Genomic DNA, 21,273 nt, shown 5'->3' with positions numbered 1-21,273 from the left:
CCAAGTCTTTGCCACCACAAAAAGAACTGCTATGAATATTTTTGTACATGTGGGTTCTTTTCCCATTTCTATGATCTCTTTGGGATATAGCCCTAGACATGCTATTGCTGGGTCAAAGGGTATGCACATTTTTATAGTCCTTTGGGCATAGTTCCAAATTGCTCTCCAAAATGGTTGGATCATTTCACAACTCCACCAACAATGCATTAGTGTTCCAATTTTCCCACATCTTCTCCAGCATTTATCATTTTCCTGTTTTGTCTTGTTGACCAATCTGATACGTGTGATGAGATACCTCAAAGGTGTTTTGATTTGCATTTCTCTAATCAATAGTGATTTAGAGCATTTTTTCATGTGACTATACATGGCTTTAAATTTTTCATCTGAGAACTGCCTGTTCATATTCTTTGACCACTTATCAATTGGGGGATAACTGGTATTCTTATAAATTTGACTTAATTCTCTATATATTTTAGAAATGAGGCCCTTATCAGAGAGACTGGTCATAAAAATTCTTTACCAATTTTCTGCTTTCCTTTTAATCTTGGTTGAATTGGTTTGTTTGTGCAAAAACTTTTCAATTTAATGTAATCAAAGTTATCCACTTTGCTTTTTGTAATGTTCTCTATCTCCTGTTTGGTCATGAATTCTTCTGTTCTCCATAAATCTGAAAGGTAAACTATTCAGTGCTCTCCTAGCTTGCTTGCAGTATCAGCCTTTATATCTAAATCATGAATCCATTTTGACTTTATTTTGGTATATGGTATGAGATTTTGGTCTATGCCTAGTTTCTGCCATGCTCTTTTCCAGTTTTCCCAGCAGTTTTTTTTCAAAGAGTGCGTTCTTATTCCAGAAGCTGGGTTCTTTGGGTTTATCAAATAATAGATTACTATAGTCATTGACTACTGTATTTTGCATACTTAACCTATTCCACTGATCCACCACTCTATTTCTTTTTTTAAATTTTTTTATAAATTTATTTATTTTAGTTTTCAACATTTACTTCCACAAAATTTTGAGCTCCAAATTTTCACTCCATCTCGTCCCTCCCCCCACCACAAGATGGCATGCATTCTGAATATGCCTTCCTCCTGTCTGCCTTCCTTTCTATCTCCCCCCCCTTCTCTTATCCCCTTCCCCTTCAATTTTCCTGTAGGGCAGGATAGATTTCTGTACCCCATTTCCTGTATTTCTTATTTCCCAGTTGCATGTGAAAACATTTTTTTAAACATGTGTTTTTAAAACTTTGGGTTCCAAATTTTCTCCCTTCCTCCCTCCCCACTCACCTTGATTGAAAAGGCAAGCAACTCAATATAGATTATACATGTGCAGTTATGCAAAACACTTCCCTAGTAGACATGTTGTGAAAAGCTAACTCTATCTCCCTTAATCCTATCCCACCCCCCATTTATTCTATTCTTTCTTTTTACCCTGTCCCTCCTCAGAAGCATTTGCTTCTGATTACCCCCTTTCCCAATCTGCCTTCCTCTCTATCATCCCCCTACTCTCTTGTCCCCTTCCCCCCCATTTTCCTGTAGGGTAAGACAGATTTCCATACGCAATTGAGTGTGCAGGTTATTCCCTCCTTAAGTCAAATCCTATGAGAATAAAATTCACTCATTCCCTCTCACCTTCCCCTGTTTCCCTTCCTCTGTAAGAGCCTTTTCTTTTGTATTTTCTTTTGTGAGATAATTTACCCCATTCTGACTCTCTCTTTTTCCTTCTCCTAGTATAATCCTCTCACCTCTTAATGTTATTTTCCAGATATGACCCCTTCACCTTCAATTCACCCTGTGCCCTGCCCCCTCTCTGTAGCTTCCAATTGTTTTATTCTAATTTTTAAGGAACTATTTTCTTCAATAATCTTTTGGACTTCTTTTTCCATTTGGCCAATTTTGCTTTTATCTTCATTGGCTTTTTGGACCTCTTCTGCCAATTGGTTTAAGGTGTTATTTTCTTCAGTATTTTTTTGGGTCTCCTTTAACAAGCTGTTGACTTGTTTTTCATGATTTTCTTGCATCACTCTCATTTCTCTTCCCCGTTTTTCCTCTACTTCTCTTACTTGCTTCTCAAAATCTCTTTTGAGCTCTTCCAAGGCCTGGGATTTATTCATATTTTTCTTGGAGGCTTTGGATGTAGGGGCTTTGCCTTTGTTGTCTTTTTCTGGTTGTATGTTTTGATCTTCTTTGTTGCCAAAGTAAAATAATATAGTCTTACTCTTTTTGCACTGCTTACTCATGATCCCAGCCAATTATTTGAGTTTTAAACTCTTTGTTAAGGTAAGAGTCTGCTTCCAATGTGGAGAATGTACTATCCCAAGTTTCAGGGGTTTGTACAGTTGTTTTCAGAGACACTTCTAGGGATTTTCTAGTAAATTCTCAGTTCTTCCAAGGTGGTATGATGAGGGGTGAGGTGTTTTCTCTCCACCACCCCAATAAGCTCTACCAGGACTGCCCCTCAGAACTGTGACCCAGATCCAAGCATGGGCAAAGCAAGAGATTCCTGCCTCAGCACTGGCAAAGAGATCCCTACAATCCCACTCTGATCAGCCACTCGATTCTCCCACAGTCTGTAGGCCAGAAGCTCAGAGGCAGCCACTGCCTTGGGCCGTGCTTAGGACTTGTGGCTGAGACCTAGCTCCTCTCTCACCGTAGTCACAAACTTATCCCACTGACCTTCCAAGTTGTCTTTGTCGTTCATGGGTTGAGAAATCTGGAAACTGCCACAGCTGCCTGTGATTCAGTCCTCTGGGGTCTGCTCCAGGTTCACTGCGGCCTGCTCACCCATGCTGAACTGTGTTCCTCTTCCCACCCAGTGCAATATACCTTTCTGATCAACCATCCAGGTTGTTTTGGGTGGAAATTTGATTCATTTTGTCTTTTCGTGGATTCTGCTGCTTTAGAATTTGTTTAGAGCCATTTTTTATAGGTATTTGGAGGGGTTTTGGGAGAGAGCTCAAGCAAGTCACTGCTTTCCCTCCACATCTTTCACCACTCTATTTCTCAGCCAGTACCGAGCAGTTTTGATGATTGCTGCTTCACAATACAGTTTAAGATCTGGAATGACTAGGCCACCTTCCTCTGCATTTCTTTGTATTAGTTTCCTTGATATTCTGTATCTTTTGTTATTCCAAATGAATTTTGTTATTATTTTTTCTAACTCTATAAAATTATTTTTTGGTAGTTTGATTGGTATGGCACCGAATAAGTAAATTAGCTTAGGTAGAATTGTCATTTTTATTATACTAGCTCCCCTACCCATGAGCAACTGATGTTTTTCCAATTATTTAGATCTGACTTTATTTGTGTGAAAAGTGTTTTGTAATTGTGTTCATATAGTTCCTGGGTTTGTTTTGGTAGGTAGACTCCTAAATATTTTATAATGTCTACAGTAACTTTAAATGGAATTTCTCTTTCTATCTCTTGCTGTTGGGTTTTGTTGGTAATATATAGAAATGCCAACGATTTATGTAGGTTTATTTTATAGCCTGCAACTTTGCTAAAGTTGTTTATTGTTTCAAGTAGTTTTTTACTTGATTCTCTAGGCTCCTCTGAGTATATCATCATATCATCTGCAAAGAGTGATAGCTTTGTTTCTTCTTTGCCTATTCTAATAACTTCAATTTCTTTTTCTTCTCTTATTGCTAAAGCTAACATTTCCAGTACGATATTGAGCAACAGTGGTGACAATAGACAACCTTGTTTCATCCCCCATCTTACTGGAAATGCTCTAACTTGCTCACATTACATATTATGCTTGCTGAAGGTTTTAGATAGATGCTATTTATTATTATAAGGAAGACTCCATTTATACCTATGCTCTCTAGTTTTTTTTTAATAGGAATGGGTGTTGTATTTTGTCAAAAGCTTTTTCTGCATCTATTGAGATGATCATGTGGTTTCTGTTAGTTTTGGTGTTGATATGATCAATTATGCTGATAGTTTTCCTAATATTGAACTAGCCCTGCATTCCTGGTATAAATCCTACCTGATCATATTATTCTTGTGATAAATTGTTGTAATCTATTTGTTAGTATTTTATTTAAAATTTTTGCATCTATATTCATTAGGGAAATTGGTTTATAATTTTCTTTCTCTGTTTTGACTCTTCCTGGTTTAGGTATCAGCACTATATTTGTATCATAAAAAGAATTTGGTAAGACTCCTTCTTCACCTATTTTCCCAAATAGTCTATGTAGTATTGGAATTAATCGTTCTTTAAATGTTTGATAGAATTCACTTGTAAATCCATCTGGCCCTGGAGATTTTTTCCTGGGGAGTTCATCAATGACTTGTTCAATTTCTTTTTTCTTAGATGGGGTTATTTAAGTATTTTACTTCCTCTTCTGTTAATCTGGGCAATTTATATTTTTGTAAATATATATCCATTTCACTAAGATTGTCAAATTTGTTGGCATATAGTTAGGCAAAATAATTCCTAATTGTTATTTTAACTTCCTCTTCCTTGGTGGTAGTTTCACCCTTTTCATTCTTGATACTAGTAATTTGGTTTTCTTCTTTCTTTTTTTTTAAATTAGATTAACCAAAGGTTTATCTATTTTATTGGTTTTTTCATAAAACCAGCTCTTAGTTTTATTTATTAGTTCAATAGTTTTCTTAATTTCAATTTTATTAATTTTTCCTTTGGTTTTCAATATTTCTAATTTGGTGTTTAATTGAGGATTTTTAATTTGTTCTTTTTCTAGTTTTTTTAGTTATATGCCAAATTCATTGATCTTCTCTTTTTCTATTTTATTCATGTAAGCATTTAGAGATATACAACTTCCCCTAAGAACTGCTTTCACTGCATCCCATAAGTTTTGGCATGTTGTCTCATTATTGTCATTCTCTTGAATGAAGTTGTTGATTGTTTCTACGATTTGTTGTTTGACCCAGTCATTTTTTAAGGATTAGATTATTTAGTTTCCAATTATTTTTTAGTCTATTTTTCCATGGCCCTTTATTACATGTAATTCTTATTGCATCATGATCTGAAAAGTATGCATTTAATATTTCTGCCTTTCTGCATTGGATTGTGAGGTTTTTATGCCCTAGTACTTGGTCAATTTTTGTGTATGTTTCATGTACCTCCGAGAAAAAAGTATATTCCTTTTTATCTCCATTCAATTTTCTCCAGATGTCTATCATATCTAACTTTTCTAATATTCTATTCACCTCTTTAACTTCTTTCTTGGTTATTTTGTGCTTAGATTTATTTGGTTCAGAGAGGGGGAGGTTGAGGTCCCCCACTAGTATAGTTTTGCTGTCTATTTCTTCCTATAACTCCTTGAACTTCTCCTCTAAGATGGTATACCATTTGGTGCATATATGTTTAGTTATGATATTACTTCATTGTCTATGGTGCCTTTTAGCAGGATGTAGTTTCTTTCCTTATCTCTTTTGACTTATCAAAAGATTAAGATCAAAATAGATCTTAATCTATTTTTGTTTTTGCTTTGTCTGAGATCAGGATTGCCACCCCTGCTTTTTTTTTTTTTTACTTCAGGTGAAGCATAATATATTTTGCTCCAGCTTTTTACCTTTACCCTGTGTGTGTCACTCTTTTTCAAATGTATTTCCTGTAAACAACATATTGTAGGATTATGGTTTTTAATCCATTCTGCTTTCCGCTTCTGTTTTATGGGAGAATTCATCCCATTCACATTCACTGTTATGATTACTATCTTTGTCTTTCTCTCCATCTTGCCCCCCCATTTATGCTTTTCTTTCTTCTTTTTCCTTTTCCCTTCTCACTAGTGTTTTGCTTTCGACCGCTGCCTCCCTCAGTCCCTCCTCCCTTCTATTAGCCCCTTCCATTTTCTTCCCCTTTACCCTTACTACTTCTTCCCTCCCTTTCATCCCCCTCCCTTTTATTTCCCCTTTCCCCTCCTACTTCCTATAGGGCAAGTTAGATTTCTATTCCTAACTGATTATGTTATTCCCTTCTTGTGCCAAATCTGATGAAAGTAAGGTTCAAACAATGCTCATCTCCCTCTCTTCTTTCCCTCTGCTTGTAATAGATTTTTGTGCCTTTTCTCTTAATGTAGTTCACCCTTGTCTGCCTCCTCTTTTCCTTTTCTCTTAGTACATTTTCTTAGATCAGATTAATCCACTTACTTGGATCCATTTAACCCACTTGATTAGATTTCATTTTATCTTTACATCAAAGTCAACTTATATCCACCCCCTTTATGTATACTCCTTTAACATGGTGTAATAATACAGTTCTCAAGAGTTACAAGTGTCATCTTCCCTTGTAGGTATGTAAACAGTTTGTCCTTATTTACAACATATTGTTTCTTTCTGCTCCATTTACCTTATTATGTCTTTCTTGAGTCTTGTATTTGAAAATCAAATTTTCTGTTGAGCTCCAGTCTTTTTCATCAGGAAGGTTTGAAAGTCACCTATTTCATTGAATATTCATCTCCTCCCCTGAAAAATCATGCTTATTTTCACTGAGTAGTTGATCCTTGGTTGTAATCCAAGCTCTTTTGCCTTATTGAATATCATATTCCATTCCCTATAGTCTTTTAATGTAGAAGCTGCAAGGTCCTGTGTTATCCTGACTGTGGGTCCATGATATTTAAATTGTTTCTTTGTGGCTGCTTGCAGTACCTCCTTCCCCATTTGGCCAATTGTATTTTTCAAGGACTTGTTTTCTTCAGTGTATTTTTTTTTTCCAGTTGGCCAATTGTATTTTTTAAGGACTTGTTTTCTTCAGTGTACTTTTTTTCCAGTTGGCCAATTATATTTTTAAAGGACTCTTCTATCTCTCTCATTTGACTTTTAAAATCTTTCTTGAGCTCTTCTAAGAAGGTTTTTTGGGCTTCAGACCAGTTTATATTCCCTTTTGAGGTTCCAGATATGGGTTTGTTGACAACGTTATCCTCTTTGGAATTTCTGACTTGATCTTCACTGTTCTCATAATGTGAATCTATTTTACATTTCTTTTTGCTCATGCTATTTGCATATTTCCTGGCCTTTAACAAGACTGAGCTCTCCTGCTGGGGAGCAGAGGGCATTGATCCAAGCTTCTTGTGCTGGGAGCCTTCAGCCTGGTCATTGGCTTTGTGTGCTGTAGCCTTCAATGTTGGCAGTTGGAGGCTGTAGGGTTTTGGCAGCTTACCTGGTGTTGGGCTGGAATCAACAACACTGGAACTCTAGGGGTAGGATTGGGTAGTCTGGCCCCTGGAGGTTGCCTGCTTTTCCTTTCCTTTCACTTTCTTCAGCTCCTTTCAGATGTATGTTACAGGAAGTTTATCCACCTGGGTTCCCTTGGAACACTTCACAGAGTGTTTCTCAGGCACTGGTAGACTGCTGTAGAATGCTGAGGCATCTGGTGGTTTTCTGAGCTGGTTTCCATCAGTTCCCCCACCCTTACTGAGGCATTCAGGGGTCCAGGTGTTGGTGTTTGCATGCTCCACCACCTGGGTTTCAGAATTTTTTCCTGGTATGCTGAGTCTGTGTTTTCCCCTAGCTTGCTGGGACATATACTGTTCTGTACGGCTCCCCTTCCCCCAGGGCAATAGGGGCCTTCCCTGTTAATCCTTCAAGCTACCTGGGTTACTGGACTCCTGTACCCCATCTTTCTTCTGGATCAGCTGTCCAGGGTTTTTCCTGGGGTGATATTTTCTAGGCTTTCATAAGTTGATAAGGAGGGTGAGAGTGACTTACTTCTTACTCCGCCGTCTTGGCTTCTGGAAGTGGAAGTCCCTTTACATTTCTTTAGCCCTACTTCTTGAAGGTTTAAGATAGACTTTGAATCCAAGGATATTATATTCTTTTCCAAATTAACTAAATGGTTGACCCGTCATTGAAAGGTATACCATGTATTCTTGAAAAAAGTTCTTTATTTTTCTTCTGTCAAGTTGTTCAGATTCTTTTTTGATGAGCAAAGATCTGATTTAATTGCCTGCTTCAGATATTCCTATAGCCATATATATGTCAAACCCTCCACCCCCCCAAAAAAGTGAGGCAATTTGGCCTAGGTCATTCCATAACTAGAGGAAAGAGACATTGCTTCAAGTCCTATTCAATAGTTCCATAACCTTGGGCAAGTGATTTTTATCTCTCTAAGCCTCCCTCAGTTTCTTCATATGTAAAATGGAGATACAATTTTACAAGATTCATGAGCACTTACCATGTATAAAGTCTGGTGCTAGATCATGAGGTTATAAGACAAGAATGAAAGAGGTAAGGAGAGAGTAGATTCCAAAATGTAGGGGGAGGGTATAGCTAGTGCAACAACAGAGAGATGGGAGATGAGATAATGCCAGTGAGGAAGAAATAGAAAGACAATTTGGCTAAACTGCAGATTAACAGAGGGAGATTAAAATATAAGAAGGTAGCAAAAATAGGAATGGGCCAGGTTGTAAAGCACTTCAAAGGCAAAGCAGAGAGTTAATATTTGACCCTAAAAGCAATAGGAAATGACAAGAGTTTAATGAGTAGTGGAGTGACATAGTTAGCTCTGAAATCAAGGAGAATTATTTTGGCAGCTGTTCAGAAAATAAATTCAAGTCAAGAGAGACTTGAGGTGGGGAGAATAATCAGAAGGCTTTTGCAATAATCTAGGTAAAAGGCATTGTGGACCCAAACAAGGATGGTGACTGTGTTAGTGAAGAGGAAGGGGATATTTACACAGTATGATATGTAGATAGAAAGGACAATATTTGGCAACTGACCAGGTACATGTTGTAAGATTGAGCAGTCAAGAATAACTGATGTGGGCACCAAAAGAATGGAGAAAGAAAGAAGAAGAGAGCCCAGGACAGAGCTATCAGTTATATGCAAGTTAGTGGTTATGATATAGATGGTGAATCAGGAAATGAGACTGAAAAGGAGTGGTTGGATACATAGGAGAACCAGAAAAGAGCAGTGTGGTGAAAATCCAGGAGAGGATAATGTGTACCATGATCCTATGTGCAAAATCTCATTCTGTTTCCTGACCTTTTGCATATCTTTATCCCTCTCTGAAAATTACATTTGTATAGCTGATGTGGATTCTGAAGGAGGTATTGATGGCGGAAATAAAAGATTTATACAACTCTTTAAGTTTTGTGGTGTGCTTTATATATCACCTCATGTTAGTGTCACAACAATCCACTAAATTGGTCCTAATGTTATCCTCACTTTGCAGATGAGGAAACTGAGGACTGAGAGAAAGAATTATGACTCTGGAGTCAGAGGACCTGGGTTTAAATCCCATCTCTATCATTTAGTACTTGAGACCTTAAACAAGTCCCTTAGCCCTTCTGGGACTGAGTCTACTATTCTGTAAATTGAACAGATTGGCCTAAATGACCTCTAAAATCTCTTCTGGCTCTAAATCTATCATCCTATGACTCTGCTACAACACAATCCCTCTCACAGTGTGGTAAAGGTCAAATCTGATGATGGACATGCAGTGCTTTATAATCCTAAAACATTATATGAATGTGGGCTACTATTATTAGAATTTGTGTTATCCAAGATAGAATTTGAGAGGCAGCCCAGAAAAGGTCATGAACATTTCCTAGTGCACAGAGAAGAACCAGGTCCATCATTTCTTTCATTTCCTATTACACTTCTCTGTGGAGTGATTTTTACCATTACTATAAGCTGTAGCAACAATATAAATAAACCATGGAACAGAGAGTTCACTGACTGTGGGAAACATATTAATATTAGGCAGCATAACTTATGTTACTCTCTGCTTTCTCAGGAATAGAAAGAAAAGAAAATGCTTCCTCTCAGGTAATCATCTTTTTTTTTTTGTACTTCACGCCTTTCCCATTCCCCTAGTTTTCCTAAACTAGCTTTTTATTCTTCATATTTTTAAACTCATAACGCAGAGCAAATTCTACACTAGGCTGTAACATCTCCAAGTGTGAGTAAATCACACAAACTGATGCGAACAAGCATCTTTCTGGCTCTCAGTAGGGTGTGGAACTCAGTGTGTAGTGTTACCTTGAAATGACTGATCTCAGCTGGCATGGACCCCTCTGTTCTAGTCCTCTGAGTCACCATTACTAACTGGGGGGATGGGCAGTCACTGTTTTATTTTATAATGATATTTATTTTTTTATTTGACTCAAAAGGCACAAATCCACCTTGAAAAATTGTTGCGATACCTCTGTACCTGACATAAAATGAGTAGGGTTTGTTCCTATCACATCAATCTCTTGTACTTGAACTGGAGCCCTGAAGTACAAATGTAGAAAGGGGCTAAGCTGATTCATACTGTACTAACAGCAATAACTGAATGTCTTACTGAAAATACTATGTTTTTCCTGGAAAAGGAACTCTTTTTTTTTCTACAAAAAGAGATGTTTCTTCTAGACAATGTGGATCTTATAGATGTCACAGGGCAAAGAGAGGAGAATGTGCCAATTTTAGAAAATGGATTGTTACTCCAACACATGCTCAATTAAAAATGTTATTTGTTATTACGTAGGCACCTTCCTCTGTTCATCTCTGCACCAGGTGGAGTCTGGATTTCAAGAAGAAAGCAAACTGATGATCATAAGAAATGTGCCTTATTCTAATATACAATCTATCAATAAGTATTTATTAAGCACCCTCTAAATAGCTAGGAAGATTATATGAACTCATGAAAAGTGAAGTGAGCAGAACCAGAATGTTGTATAGCAATATTATAAGGATGAGCAACTGTGATAGACTTAGCTACTCTGATCAAGACAATAATCTAAGATAATTCCAAAGGACCTGAGATGAAAAATGGTATCCACCTCCAGAGAGAGAACTAATGAACTCTGAATGCAGACTGAGGCATTTTTTTTAACCTTGTTTTTCTTGTTTTATTTTTTGTCTGTGTTTTCTTTTGCAACATTGTTAATATGGAAATATGTTTTGCATGACTTAACATGCATAACTGATATCATATTGCATGCCTTCTCAAGAAGGAGGGAGGGGCAGAGAATTTAGAACTCAAAATTTAAAAAAAAGTTAAAATGTCTTTATGTATAATTGGGAAATAATGATAAAGAAAAATATATTAAAAAACATGCAACACCAAAAAAAATGAAATAATATCTGCTCTCTAGGATTTTACATTCTATTTCAGATCCTCATCATCTCTTTGTTTCCTGAACTATTGCAATAGTCTCCTAAATGGTTTCTCTGCCACATGCAGTTCTCTACTTCAATCTATCCTCCACATAGCTGCCAAAGCAATTTTCTTAAAGAACAGATATAACCATTTAACCTTTGTTATCTCCAGCCCCTCAATAAACTCTGGTGGCTCCCAATTGCCGTTAGGGTCAAATATTAACAGTATTGTTGTCTTTTCCTATCTTTACAGCTTTGTGCATTATTCCATACCACGGATTTTGTGATACAGTCATACTAGTTAGTCTTCTTTCCAATTTTGGAAGGAGGCTTTCTCTGGTCTCACAGATGGTCATATCTTCCACTTCAAGATGTCTTCTGTATTCTCTCCTATACCCATTTATATAACTGTTGTCTACCCCATTGTAATGTAAGTTCCTTGGAACTCATTTTGCTTGTCTTGGGCAATACTTGGCACAGTTGCCTAGAATAAAGTAAGCATTTTGATAAGTGTTACTGGTTGACTAATATACATAGTAAATGAAAAATAAATAACAAAGCAATAGATACAAGGTAGTTAAGGAGAGAGCACTGGTAGTTGGGAGATTAGAAATGTTTTCATGTGGAAAAGGTGGTCTCAACCTTCTGAAGAAAGCAAAGGATTCTGTGAGGCAGAGATGAGGAGCAAGGGCATGCTAGGTACAGGAGACAGCTAGTTCAAAGGAAAAGAGATGAACTGAGTGCTGTGTGTGACATTTTAAATGTCCATTAGGCAACTAGTGATTTGAGATTGGAACTCAGGAGAAAGACTGGAATTGGTTATATAACTATGTGATTGATCTTGGTAGAGATAATAATGAAGCCCACGATAGCTAATGAAGTTACTAGGAAAGAGAATGTAGAAAAATAGAAGAAATATTAAGATAGAACCCTAAGGAGCAGCCATAGAGCCCAAGGTGGATGTTTGGGGAACATCCACATTTAAGAGGCATGATATGAATGATGAGCCAGTCAAAGAGTCTGAGGGAGCTGTCATTCAGATAGGAGGAGAAGCAGGAGGCAATAGTATCACCAAAAAAAAAAATTAATAAAGAAAGAAAAGAAAAACAAAAAGCCATGTAGACTGGAAAAGAGGTTGATCTACACAGTATTAAATGGACCATAGAGAATAGATGAACAGCAAAGCCATGTGACATAGCTACCTTTTTGTCTTGATTTGGACATATTGCTATCCCTGCAAGGTGTGACCAAGAGCTAGCTGGTCAGCAGAAAACTGACCCAACTTGCTCTAGGATATTGAGGCTGACACCATTTTACATTTAGACAAGCAAACAAAAAGATCTGGAGGACGTTTACAAATGCACAAATCCAGGGCAAGTAAAGCCCAGTCAGTTTTGAGTAGACCAATTAAAAGTAAAGCAGTTAAGAACCCACACATGGATTCATATAATTCTGTTGGTGCTCAAAAGCTACTTCTATGTATTCATCAGTCACTTTGTTTCCATGTTTCCTACTTCGTTCCATTAGGAAAAAGGACTGTGCTTGACTCATAATAATAATAATTATTGTTATTATACTATTCTCTGAAAGAATGTAAGCTCTTTTAGAGCAGGGGTTATTTCATTTTTTTTTTGTCTTTGTATCTGTAGGACCCAGTAAGATACTTGATACAGAGTAGATGCTTAATAAATGCTTATTGATACTTGATAACTAAAATTTAAACAATGTTTTAAGATTTTCAAAGAGCTATACATTTAAATATTTTACATATACAAATATATGTATCTTCATACATATATCTATATCTATATCTATTTTAACTCATCTTCCTGACTCCAAGTCCATCATTCTGTGCACTACTCCTTATAGCTGCCTATTCACACACACACACACGTATGTATATATATGTACATATATGTATATTATATATATGCATATATATACATGCTCACTTTTGGGCTAAGTCTTTCCAATTTTATCTCTACAATATCTTTCCCATCCCATCTATGCCCTTCTTTACACTACTCACATCACCTTTCTAGTTGAGACCACCATTCATATGGACTATTTTAATAGCCCCTTGCTTGTCCATTCCTTCTCAAATCCATCTTCTAAAATATACCTAGTTTTCCTAAAACAAAACACAGTTTAAAAATATAATAAACAGCATTTACTTAAATGAAATATATTTGGACACTGTGAAGATCTTCTGAATTAAAATTCCAGTTTAGAAATACAAAAATGATAAAAGGACTATAACATATGTGAATATGGGCACTTCAAATTCAGAAAAAAAAAAAAACATGCAGTGCCTTGATCAAGTATCCCAGGAACTGATATTTCTATTCTTAACTTTGAATGCAGAGTGTTTTATTCAAAACATTAGGGGATTAATTAAAGAGAATTTGAAAGGGCCCCCATTTGTCTTTGTAAACCACTGCATTACTAAGACATATAAGCAGATGATTTTCTTTTTTTTCCACTTCATAGTATTTTATTTTTTCCAATTACATGTGAAAATAGTTTTCAACATTCACTTTTTAAAATTTTTTTTTATTTTTTTATTTTTTATGGTAATTTTTATTTATTTTTCTTTGTTTTCAACATTTACTTCCACAGGATTTTGAGTTCCAAATTTTCATCCCATCTCACCCCTCCTCCCACCCCAAGATGGCATGCATTCTGAATACCCCTTCCCCTAGTATGCCTTCCCTTTTATCTCTCCCCATTCTCTTATCCCCTTCCCCTTCAATTTTCCTGTAGGACAGGATGGATTTCTGTACCCCATTTCCTGTATTTCTTATTTCCGGGTTGCATGTGAAAACATTTTTTTAAACATATGTTTTTAAAACTTTGGGTTTCAAATTTTCTCCCTTCCTCCCTCCCCACCCACCATCATTGATAAGGCAAGCGACTAAATATAGGTTATATATGTGCAGTTATGCAAAACACTTCCATAGTAGACATGTTGTGAAAAACTAACTCTATTTCCCTTAATCCTATCCCACCCCCCATTTATTCTATTCTTTCTTTTGACCCTGTCCCTCCTCAGAAGTACTTGCTTCTGATTACCCCCTTTGCCAATCTGCCCTCCTCTCTATCATCCCCCACTCTCTTGTCCCCTTCCCCTCCCCCTATTTTCCTGTAGGTTAAGATAGATTTCCATACCCAATTGAGTGTGTATGTTATTCCCTCAAGTCAAATCCTAAGAGAATAAGATTTACTCATTCCCTCTCACCTTCCCCCATTTCCCCCGCCCCAACTGTAAGAGCCCTTTCTCCTTCTCCTAGTATAATCCTCTCTCATCCCTTAATTTTATTCTCCAGATACCACCCCTTCATTTTCAACTCACCCTGTGCCCTCTATCTATGTATCTATCTATGTATCTATGTATCTATGTATCTATGTATCTATGTATCTATGTATCTATCTATCTATCTATCTATCTATATATATATACGTACATATAATTTTTTCCCCTCCAACTACCCTAATGCTGACAAAGGTCTCATGAGTTACAAATATCATCTTTCCTTGCAGGAATATAAACAGTTCCACCATAATAAGTCTCTTATGATTTTCTCTTTCCTGTTTACCTCTTCATGTTCCACTTGAGTTTTGTATTTGAAAATCAAATTTTCTATTCAGCTCTGGTCTTTTCATCAAGAATCCTTGAAAGTCCTCTATTTCACTGAATGACCATTTTTTCCCCTGAAGGATTATACTCAGTTTTGCTGGGTAGGTAATTCTTGGCTGTAATCCTATCTTCCTTGCCCTCCTGAATATGATACTCCATGCCCTGCATGGAATAGAAGCAGCTAAATCTTGTGTTATCCTGATAGTGTTTCCACAATACTTGAATTGTTTCTTTCCAGCTGCCTGCAATATTTTCTCCTTGACCTGGGAACTCTGGAATTTGGCTACAATATTCCTAGGAGCTTTCCTTTGGGGATCTCTTTCAGGAAGAGATCGGTGGATTCTTTCAATTTCTACTTTGCCCTCTGGTTCTAAAATACCAGGACAGTTTTCCTGGACAATTTCTTGAAAGATGATGTCTAGGCTCTTTTTTTGATCATGGCTTTGAGATAGTCCAATAATTTTTAAATTCTCTCTCCTGTATCTATTTTCCAGGTCAGTTGTTTTTCCAATGAGATATTTCACATTATTTTCTAATTTTTCATTCTTTTGGATTTGTTTTACAGTGTCTTGATTTCTCATAAAGTGACTAGCTTCCAATTGCTCCATTCTAATTTTCTTCAGTAAGCTTTTGGACTTCCTTTTCCATTTGGCCAATTTTGCTTTTTAGGGCATTCTTCTCCTCATTGACTTTTTGGATCTCTTTTGCTATTTGGGTTAGGCCATTTTTTAAGGTATTATTTTCTTCAGTATTTTTTTGGTTCTCCTTTAGCAAGCTATTGACTTGTTTTTCATGATTTTCTTGCAAAACTCACAGTTTTTCCTCTACTTCTCTTCCTTGCTTCTCAAAATTCATTTTGAGCTCTTCCAAGGCCTGGGACTGATTCATATTCTTCTTGGAGGCTTTGGATATAGGAGATTTGGCTTCGTTGTCTGCTTCTGGTTGTATGTTTTGATCTTCTTTGTCACCAAAGTAAGATAATACAGTCTGACTCATTTTGCGCTGCTTACTCATGATCCTGGTCAATTACTTGAGTTTTAAACTCTTTGTTAAGGTAAAAGTCTTCTTCCAATGTGGAGAATGTACTGTCTCAAGTTTAGGGGGTTTGTATAGCTGTTTTCAGAGATACTTCTAGGGACCTGAAAATTTTCAGTTCTTCCAAGGTGGTATGATAAGGGGCGAGGTGTTTCCTCTCCACTACCACAACAAGCTCCACTGCACCAGCATTCCTCCTCATCCCAGGACCGCCCTTCAGAACTGTGACTCAGATCCAAGCACTGGTAAAGCAAAAGATTCCTGCCTCAGCCCTGGCACAGAGAACCCTACAATCCCCCTCTGATCTGCCACTTGATTCCCCCTCAGTCTGTGGGTTGGAAGCTCAGGAAACAGCTGCTGCCCCAGGGGTGGCTGAGACCTAGCTCTCACCACAGTCACAGACTTTTCCCACTGATCTTCTAAGTTGTCTTTGGTGTTCATGGGTTGAAGTCTGGAAACCACCACAGCTGCCCACAATTCAGTCCTCTGAGGCCTGCTCCAGGTTCTCTGAGGCCTGTGCACCCATGCCAAGCTGTGCTCCTCTCCCTGCCTGGCGTGATATACCTTTCAGATCAACCATCCAGGCTGTCTTTGGCTGGAAATTTGTTTCACTCTGTCTTTTTGTGGGTTCTGCTGCTTCAGAATTTGTTTAGAGCCATTTTTATAGGTATTTGGAGTGGTTTTGGGGGAGAGCTCAAGCAAGTCACTGCTTTCCCTCCACCATCTTGGCTCTGCCCAGGAGTTGATTTTCAATAAAACACATGTAGTCAAAAGATAGCAAAGAGGTATCACAAAAGAGTGAGGCCTTAAAACTTGGAATATCAGAGTTTGGAGAGGCCAGAGAAGAAAGAATGTTTAGTCTAGGAGCTTCCATAGAAAAGAGAATGTCAGAGTTCAGAGGGTACTAAAATGAAGGAGTATTGTAAGTAGAAGAACCCTTAAAAAAGGAGAAGATCAGAAGTAAGAGTGACCTTTAACATCAAATTTTAGTGATAGACTAGCTCTAAGGATATAGATTATAGCTAACATTTATAAAGTGCTTAAAGGTTGTAGCTGAGACTGTAGCAGCACCATCAATCAGGGAAGCCAATAATAATAAATGTTTAAATAACAGCAAACAATCTTAGCAGTCCCCAATTGTCTGATTTCCAAAAAAACAGATAATTTAATTTAAGATCTCTTGAACTAGACTGGACTTTCAGAGAAGAAAATCAATTTTTTTTTAAAGAAAGGATAGGAGTATTTTTATCGTCATGGTTCTTGGAAAGGAATTTTAAGAACAAAGCATCAAATCCTGAGGAAAAAGCAGCACCATTGCAGAAGCTATATAGGACAAATGGCCTATCTATTAGGGAATGACTAATGAAGGTTTGCTATTGTTTCAGAACCCAATATTGATTTATTTATTTATTGTGAGTATTTTAAAGGGAGTTTTGGACTTAGAACCACTTTCCCTACAATTTTATATCAACTCTCACCAAGCTATAACACTCTAGTTGGTGTAGGAAATCCATTTTTGGACCTATTCACTCATATCAAGGTATAAACTCACCTGAGGCATTGCAGTAACAACTCTTAGACCAGATGCCATTGGGGGCTGGATTGGGAAAAATGATTGATTCAGGTGAGGCATATTTTAAAGACTATTTGTGATACTTCACATAAATATAGCTATTTCCAAAGAAGTGGTAGTTCTCTAGTGCTATTTTCATCTATAAGAAGAGGGATAAAATCTTTCACCCAACTGCATACCTGTATCTCCACATATCCATTTAGAGGTTATTATGAGATATGGTATAAGCTGTTGGTCTAAGTCCAATTTCTTTTTTTTTCTGTCTTATTTTATTTTTTCTCAATTACATGTAAGAAAAATTTTAATTTTTTTTTAATTTTGAGTTCCCAATTTTCCCTCTCCCTCCTTTCTCCCCTCTTTGAGAAGGCAAACAATTTAATATAGATTATACATATAGAATCATGCAAAGCATAGTCCAATATTAACCATGTTGCAAAAGAAAATACAAGAAAAATAAAACAATAAAAATAAAGAAAATTTTTAAAAAAGTATGCTTTGTTCATTCAGATTTCATCAATTGATTCTCTGGAGGTGGCCAGCATTTTTTCATCATAAATCCTTTAGAATTGTCTTGGATTCATAGTTCATCATCCTTATAATATGGCATTATGTTGTACAATGTCCCCCTAGTTCTGCTCACTTCATTTTACATCAGTTCATATAATTCTTCCCAAGTTTTTCTGAAAGCATCCTGTTTTTCATTTCTTATAGCACAATAATATTCCAGCACAATCAGATCTCACAACTTGTTTAGCCATTCCCCAGTTGATGTCGATTTTTTCAACTTCCTATTCTTTACCACCACAAGAAAAGCTGCTGTAAATGTTTTTATACATACATATCCTTTTCTTTTTCCTTTGATTTCTTTGGGATACAGAGCCAGTAGTAATAAAACACAGTTTTGATCATTTTAGTCCCCAGCTAAATATATCTTTAGTAGCCTTCTTTTGCCTCTAAGATAAAATGCCAACTCCTCAGCTTGGCATACAAGACCTCAATGTTTTGGCTTCCAACTTTCTTTTCAAACTCATTCCATAATACCACCCTGCATGATCTCTATATTCCGTTGAAACTTATTTACTTGCTGTTCCCTGAACTCGAAAGTCCAATCTTGCCTGCCTTATATTTTGTCCTTACATTTTATAATCACTAGCTTTCTTTAAGTCTCAGCTCATGGACTACCTCCTGTGAGAAGTCTTTCAGATGTGTGTGTGTGTGTATAAGTTAATATATTCAAATATGTATATATGTATAAGTATATATGTTTGTATTTGTGTGTATGTATGTATGTGTGTGTATAAAAATACAATATAACTACCCTCTTCCCATAGTTGTTAATGTTTTTCCCCTCTTCAAATTATCTGGAAATACTTTTTTCCATTTACATGTTATATTATCTGGAAGGTCTTTGAAGTCAGGGCCTCTTGCTCATTTTTTGTTTTTGTATCTCTAGGGCTTAGTTCTGTACTTTAAATATAATAAAAGCTTAATAAGTGGTGGCTGGGTTGAATTGAATATCTGAGGTTATGAGATCCTTTTGACAAGAGCACCTGCTCCTGGTTCTTTTGCATTATAATCCAAGTTCCAAAGCTCATTTATATGGCACTCTTTCCTCATTGATGGAAATCAATGCCCTCTGCTTGCATGAGGGGCAGGGTGGAGTTGGCTAGAGGAGAGCACCAGGCTCTTCAGGTCTCTTCAGTTTCTTTGGACTCTTCAGTCTCTTGGGAGTTTGGATGCTTCTGGCTTCCAGTTTTGAGAGAGAAGAGGCAGGATACCAAACTCCACTTCAGGTTGTTGAGGGGAAAATAAGACTGAGAAGAAGCTGATATAAAAGGAGCAAGCATTCTGAATGAACTCCCTACCCTCAGATTGTTACACTAGAGAATTTGAGGAATTTCCTCTTGTATGAGATCTGGGACTTACTCTTGGTTGAGTTATCTCTAGCCTATAGTATAGCTCTTTCACTCTGTATTGTCTGGTATATATTTTCCTACATATAATTTCCCTGATTTCTGTATTACTGACAACTAAGATAAATGTGTTTCTTTGCTAGGCATTATGTGTATTCATTGTGGAAAGGTTATTTGGTGGGGAAACAATCACACTTTGAACATAAAGCTTGGGTCACCTTTTGCCATTAAGATACAATGATCAGAAGTTACCCTTAACCTCAAAACCAAACTTCCTAGAATAACAATATTTAAGGGAACAGATAGATAGAAATCTAGTGCCCCCTCTCTGAGGAGAGCAGAGTAGCCAAGCTTTTGGCCTCAAACTCTTGCTTCCTGTCCTGGAAGGAGTTAAAGTTTCCCTTGGTGAAGGGTATGGGAAGAAGAGGCTAGAAATGTCTATTCAGTTTCCCTCTGAACCACACGATGACATCTGCTTTCACCATGTGGGGCACAGCCTTGCTACAGTGTAATAGATTCATTAGAACTGAAAGGAGTCTTAGAAATTATCTAAGTAAGGCATAGACTTGCTTAAACCTAACTTTGACTAATTAAACCTAACTGATCTTATTAACAGGTGCCAAGTTTTAAAATAAATGAAACTCATAAGTGGAAGAACAAGGAATCTTTAACAGAGATAACAGAGTTGAAAACCTGCCACTCTGGGGGATGTCCCATCAGGGGACTCACAGGAAAGGTTCTTATACTTTTAGGAGAAAAGAGGCAGAGGGTTATATTAGGTAATGAGGCCTGATCATGAAATGCCAGCCACCCTTAGCAATTCCAGCAAAGAAAACTGCTTCATTCTGGCTGTTTTGCCCTACTTGCCATGAATCCCAACAAAAGGGAATAAGGACATCAGAAACTACTTTGGAATCTGGTCTAGCTCAAGCTGGCTTTATTTATTAGCAAAGGTGGGGATTTAGGGTGTGGCTCAGCTCAACCTAATTGAGAGTAGCAGGAATGCAAGGACATTATTAGAAGTCTGGCCATATTAAAATCACTCAGGAGGCAGAGCCAAGATGGCAGAGGGAAAGCAGTGACTTGCTTGAGCTCTCTCCCAAAACCCCTCCAAATACCTATAAAAAAATGGCTCTAAACAAATTTTAAAGCAGCAGAACCTACAAAAAGACAGAGTGAAACAAATTTCCAGCCCAAGACAACCTGGATGGCTGATCTGAAAGGTATATCACGCCAGGCAGGGAGAGGAGCACAGTTCGGTGTGGGCGCGCAGGCCACAGTGAACCTGGAGCAGGCCTCAGAGGGCTGAATCACAGGCAGCTGTGGCAGTTTTGAAACTTCTCAACCCATGAATGCCAAAGACAACTTAGAAGGTCAGTGGGAAAAGTCTGTGACTGCAGTGAGAGAGAAAAGCTAGGTCTCAGTCCCAGTCCCCAAGTTCTGCCCTGGGGCTGTGGTTGCCACCTGAGCTTCTGGTCCACAGACTGAGGAGGAATAGGGTAGCTAATTAGAGGTGGATTGCAGAGATATCTTTGCCAGTGCTGAGGCAGGAATCTCTTGCTTTGCCCCTGCTTGGATCTGGGTAACAGTTCCAAGGGGCAGTCCTGGGGCGAGGAGGAGTGCTGGCGTGGTGGAGCTTGTTGTGGCAGTGGAGAGGAAACACCTCGCCCCTTATCATACCACCATGGAAGAACTGAAAATTTTCAGGTCCCTAGAAGTATCTCTGAAAACAACTGCATAAAACCCCGAAGCTTGGGACAGAACATTCTCCACATTGGAAGCAGACTCTTACCTTAATAAAGAGTTTAAAACTCAAGTAACTGGCCAGGATCATGAATAAGCAGCACAAAAAGAGTCAGTCTTACTTTGATGACAAAGAAGATTAAAACATACAACCAGAAGAAGACAACAAAGGCAAAGCTCCTACATCCAAAGCCTCCAAGAAAAATATGTCTCAGTCCCAGGCCTTGGAAGAGCTCAAAAGGGATTTTGAGAAGCAAGGAAGAGAAGTAGAGGAAAAACTGGGAAGAGAAATGGGAGTGATGCAAGAAAATCATGAAAAACAAG

This window comes from Vombatus ursinus, unplaced genomic scaffold (assembly GCF_900497805.2).
Source record: "Vombatus ursinus unplaced genomic scaffold, bare-nosed wombat genome assembly UNPS02014872.1, whole genome shotgun sequence".
Lineage (NCBI taxonomy): Eukaryota > Metazoa > Chordata > Mammalia > Diprotodontia > Vombatidae > Vombatus > Vombatus ursinus.
The sequence above is the reverse complement of the archived record's forward strand: the minus strand, read 5'-3'. Positions refer to the sequence as shown.